The 6,000-nt window shown below is 35.6% G+C and overlaps 1 protein-coding gene and 1 long non-coding RNA gene across 2 annotated transcripts in view; one reads left to right on the forward strand and one right to left on the reverse strand.

The window, feature by feature from the left end:
* Positions 1-6,000, forward strand: part of LOC136038640 (uncharacterized) — a 133,527-nt gene that overhangs the window by 102,210 nt on the left and 25,317 nt on the right. The window lies entirely within an intron of this gene.
* Positions 1-6,000, reverse strand: part of LOC136038636 (phospholipase D1-like) — a gene marked incomplete in the record, with an annotated part of 372,020 nt that overhangs the window by 57,437 nt on the left and 308,583 nt on the right.

Here is a 6,000-nt window from a genome sequence, read left to right on the forward strand (position 1 = left end):
AAAAAAGTCTAGGTGACCAAATACCGAACGTTAGAGGTAGTAATTGAACTACCGTGACAGTCATCGGCAAGCGAAGTCTGAATGGCCTAATCATGTAGAAGCAGAAATTGTAGGTGAAACAGCGCGAGAGAAAAATACGTAAGACAAGTCTGGGTGGCCGAATACCGAGCATTGGAGGCAAAAAAAAACTTTGCAGTCTTGGATAATAAACTGAAGGACAAAGGATTTGAGCTAGCCGCGGTAAGAATATGAAATACCGAAAATTAGAAGCTTTATGAACTACAAATCAAAAATCAAGTGATGAACTTAACACAATGATTAGTTTTCTCACTCAGAGAATTAAACAATGTGACAGCTAAAAGGGAAAACTAGACTTAATAAAGGGAAAATTAATTAATTATTTTCTTCGTATAAGGAAGAGTGGAAAATGCTAAAACAAAATATTATTTTACATTCAAAATCGATTATAAACTAGGAATGACAATGCATAAAGACCAAAGCACTTAGTTGCAGCAACCAAGGAAAGTCAAGGGAGGCGAAAAAAAGTCAAATTTGGAGACCATCAATGATTACTATGCGTTTTGTGAGTTTTTTTCATAGAACATGTTTTGAATACTATGGAAGGTAAGATTTCTGATATGGGGCACAAGGAAACTTGGAGACAAATTTGTCGTAGGTTGCTGAGAGGCCTGTACCGGCGATGTTACGATTTGTGATTTCATTTATTTATCTTTTACCTTAATTGTGTTTTAAGCAGCTCAAGATAGTAGCGTTCTTTTTTTGGAATCCGCATTTTTAAGATTCTAGTATTCATAATTATTGATATGGTGTGTACGATTTCCAGTATCAAGCTTATTTTTTTCAAGCTTCTCTCGATTTTACTAGATAGAGCTCATCTGATTTCAAAATAACCTGTAAAGTACACATTTCGATTCAAGCCAGTTCTCATGGGGGAGTAAGCTGTGTTTGCCTCTTAGCATTAAGAACATTCACTTTTCCAGTTTCTCTTTTATGTCAAAGCCAAGAACTGAAATAAATGTCTACTTTCAAGACATTTTACTCTTCATTATACCATTTGATTGTTAAAACGGGACTTCAAAATGATAGGGAATATGCTGTAAATAAACGATCCCATTAGACAATTTGCATCAAGGGAATTAGGGATCTAAGTCGTTGGGATCATATTGGCTTTAAATAGTTTTAATTATATATATTTTATTTATAACCAAAAATACAGGAATAGTATGATGATGGAGCAATAATAACATAAAAAGGGGAAAAATACCATTTTTAAAATACCCCTTCCTATTATTTTTTTTCTCAAGCTTCTATCAACTTTATTAGATAAAGCTCATCTGAATTCAATATAATCTATAAAGTACACACTTCGGTTCAATCCAGTTTCCATGGGGGGGAAAGCTGTGTTTGCCTCTTAGTATTAAGAACATATCATCTCTTTTTACAAGTCCATCCCCAAAACTAGAGGATCCAAAACAGGATTTTAAGAGCGAGAAGTACCAACAACCAGAAACAATTACAACCTCCAAATAAGAGATTTGATGTGGCGTCAATCTACAAGCACATCAAATATCTTGCCTCTGATGAATAATGTCAACTAGAGCCACCGTTCAAAGAAGAGACAAGGCGATTGCGCAGAAACACAACACGGTTGGAACACCTATAAAAGAAGGCACTGATCACTTAAAGAATAGATTTGTCAGGTGTTCCACTTTCACTCGAATCGTTCTCCCAAGAGGTTTCGATTTTCCCTCAGGCTCTAAGTTTTAAGAGGTATAGCACCATGGAGGATGTAAAAAAAATAGTTTGCATAATCACATAAATTTGAACATCCATAAATAAATGGATAAAAGTAAGACTGATCCGCATACAAATAATTCCCAGAGGGCGGAGATGCCTAGTTTCTCTCTCCCATCTTATTTGTTTCTCGGTCAGGTTCATTTAAAAAAGAGCAGCGCTGAAGTGAACAAGTCAGAAATACCTTGTGTTTTTCGTGTCTCGAGGGGAAAAAACGGAAAAACTGGATGCAGAAAAAAAGAAATAAATCCTTTCAGCATTCAACAATGATTTCAACATCTCAAAAGGAAGGCAAAGATGGACATTAAAAGCTGTTGAAAAACTTCAATAGCTTTTATTTAGCTATTGAAGGGTCAATAGCTTTTTACTAGAAACGCGGATTTCTAGAAGATAATGTTGCTAGGTAAAATCACAGACTCTCTTAGAACCTTTCTTGTTTCAATTATAGTAACTTCATGACATATAGAAAATCAAAATCTAATGAAGTGGGGTTCGATAGAGAAAAATACGGACAGTTAAAGTTCTTTTAGAAGGAGGTAAAGCATTTTCTGCCACAAGCACTTAAATATATAGAAAAATAAATTTAGAATCATTCAGTGCCTGCGGAGAGTCAAGGAGTAGTTTTTCGTAACAATTATGAAACGAAATCCCAACCAGTTCCCCCCTCAGAATAAGAAATATAAGAAGTGTCTTTCCCGTCCAAAGAAATTCTAGGAATTATTCTAAATCTCCTGTCGGCTTTTAAAAGAATATGGCATATATCAAGAGATTTCTGACATCGTTTATCAATAAGGATTGTCTTGCGCCAACGTGGATTATTAAAAATGTTACTATAACTATGGGGGGGATTTATAAAAATGAGTCAAGGCTCATGCTAAAAACGCCCGCCGGATGCACCATCAAAACTTAATCAATAACTGCTGGTCTATTGATGTCCAATCGGGTGTGGTATTTTGAGATAGGGTTTCCCTATCGGTTTTTCCCCTTTATAGAAGAGCATTCCTGGATTGTGTCCGGGGGTCCACCATTGTTTTCCCCCAACCGAAAACCTCACTCACCAGCTTCAAATCGGCTTATATAGATAACACTCATCCTTCAAAAGAGAAGGAAGGGTCAGCCACCACTCGCCATCTGTGAGCGGCAAGCGGCACTTGATCCTCAGAAGAGGTACAAGCTAAAAAGCTGCTTTTTACCACCTCAGATTGATCCTCAAAAGACTTTTTCTTGCGCCATAGCTGTTGCTTCATATTTTCAGGAGAACCAACTCCTTTGGCAGCCATTACTTGCATTAGTCCATCCGACCTCAGCGGCACATTCCACCAAAATCCTGCCACAAGGTCAGACATTGGAGGCCCCTACGTGAACATATTACTATGAGGAGGATCAGGAGAAGATCGTCACCACAACACAAATAATAAACCTATGGTTGGTATGAGTATGATAATTAAAATAGCTATCTTGCCGATATGAATTAGCACTATACTGAAAACGCAGATTGCTTTCCTGTTTGTTATTAACTATTTTCAGGATTTTTAATATGGTTCAGTGACCCACACTTCCACAGGGATTTATTTAAACATAATCCCTATGCGTTAAATAATCGACTTTTCTAATTACGGGCTTTGAGACTTGTTTTCATCTTTTCTGTGGTACCAAAAGATTTTCAAAGATTGATACAATTTTTGATAATAAAAAAATTAGCATCATAGCACTAATCTTCAACAGTCCCTTGAAATCATGAAAGACGAAAAGGAACCTTATAAATCTTCATCTGTTTGCCTCTCGATATAGTTAATATCTGTCAAATCAGAAATATTGTATTGAGTGTGGGCAAGTACAAACAGCCCTTGGTTGCCCATAATCGAAAAAATATTTTCCACCATCTTATGTTTCTTTTACTGTTGGTGGAAAAATCATCATTTTTCAGACATGGCGGAATTCCAACACCACAAGTGTAACCTGCGAATAAGATTGTCTTTAGAATGGCAGTGGTAAAAATGAATAGACCGCATTTCTAACAATGATACGATTCACAACAATTTCGTCCAAAGTGTCCACTAAATTATTCGTCAAGTAACGTTAAAATGAACAACGGTTTAAATTTGAAAAATGTTGGAATTCAATATTGTTCCATTTTAGTGAATATTAAAGGCATTAACACTGATTGGCATATAATTTTTTCCCGTTGTCATTCCCGTTGATTTTTGAATTATCAGCTTGGCTTGAAAGGCTTGAGAGCCATAGCTAATTAGAGTAAAGCCGAGACACATTGTCTCTGCGAGAGGCAAAGCAGGCACAACTTTTTTAGATTTCTATATAAGTGATTTTTGTCACTTCTTGATGTGAAATTTGTCCGAGGATCCATCTATCCTAGGTCAAAACTGAAGATAGAAAGGCCTACATTAAGGGTAATTCAAATAAGTCTATCAATTCTATGAGCCATTTGAAAGCAATAGGAGAGCAAAAAATGATTCAAAGATTTATGACCGACCATGTCCACATGACGTCCAGGTACGAGGGCGACTGAGATTGTTCATATTATATAACCTTGGCTTACTGAGAAAGCCCACTAGAATTGCATTGGGGGAGACCGAGATTTTTGGGTTGACTCCTGACAGACAATGTCCACTGGACTTGCAGGTAGACACTCTGAAGTTTTACCTATATGAGTTTGGTTAAATATTAAAGAAAGTGACAATTTACCCAAGTTCTCCAGAAAGGGTAATTCAGAGTTTCAGAGTTCAGAGTTTTAGTCATCAATAAATAAAGATGTTGCCCGTGTAACCGTAATTCATAAGTGTGGTATTTAAAGTAACTCAGGAAACTATAGACCAATATCTGTCTAATCATTATTTCCCGTGTTTCGAGAAGTGTTTTAGCACTAAAATGATAATTTTTTTTTTTTTTATTAAGTTACTGGTAAAGACAAAGTTTGGGCTCCGTAGAAAAGGGAAAACGGAACAGGTGATGATTTATTTTTCAAATATTATTAATGATGCATTATATAAAGGTTTTAAAGAAGATGCTATATTTTTAGATCTGATGAAAGCTTTCGACACGGTGGATCATGAACTTCTACTTAAAAAGTATGATGGGTCTGAAGAAAGTGTAAAAAAGTCTGATGGCAAAATCGTCAAATTTTTTAAGAATCTTTTTAAGCAATCGTTACTAGTATGTCCAACTAAATGATTCCTCTTCAGGAAAAAACCGCGTTGAAATAGATGTTTCGCAAGGATCAGTTCTAGGTTATTGATATTTCTAGGATCAAATTTGGTAAATTATTAATTATTTACCAAATTGTCTAAATGATTTTTGTTACCTAATAAATGAACCAACGGTAAACCCAACTAATGAAACAGTTCCACTTTTTGCTTATGACACAGCTACGATGGCGGAGCTGATGCATAGGTCAATGAAGGAATAAGTTAATAGAATTGTAATATGGCTGAGGGTAAACAAATTATGGAATAGCATGGCTATGGCTGAGTCTAATTTTATTATTTTCTCGTGATAACAGGACTTTTACTCATGGATCAAGGAACTAAATATGTCTAATAGAGTTATAAACGGACTGCGTCTTTGAAATACCTTGGAATTGTAGTTGATGAAACAGCTTTTAAGTAACATGTAATTTTAGCTCGTAAAATTCTGGCAAGAAATCTAGATATAATGAAAAAACTCCAAAGATTTTTCCTAAGCCTCTCCTTCGTCATCTTTATTGTTTTCTTCTACATCCGTATACACTTTATTGTTCAGGTGATTGGCTCTCTACTTTTCCTTCTATCTTAAAACAAATAAGAATTCAACAAAATCATACAGTAAGGATTTTAGCAGGTATTTCTACACGTCAGTCTGTTCGGGAAATTTACCCAGCTTTGAAAATTTTGCTGGTTGCAGGCCTTCGTGAATTCTTCGCATTGTGGTTTATTTTTGGATTGTAACAGGATATTTAGCCATGTTGTTTTAATTATTTATTGCGCATTAGGTCTACTATCCATGCTCACGGCACAAGGGGCGGTGTTTACTTCCATGTACATAGAGGTATTTCTTCCCTTTCATGTTTTTCTGTTCTTTACAGAGGTACACGGAAATGGAAGAGTTTAACTAGTGATGTTGAGATTATTAGAGAACCCTACATATTTAGAAAAACCATTAAGAAACTGCTTTTCTTAGGATATGACTTTT

The sequence above is a fragment of the Artemia franciscana genome, chromosome 18, assembly GCF_032884065.1.
Source record: "Artemia franciscana chromosome 18, ASM3288406v1, whole genome shotgun sequence".
In the NCBI taxonomy this organism is placed as follows: domain Eukaryota; kingdom Metazoa; phylum Arthropoda; class Branchiopoda; order Anostraca; family Artemiidae; genus Artemia; species Artemia franciscana.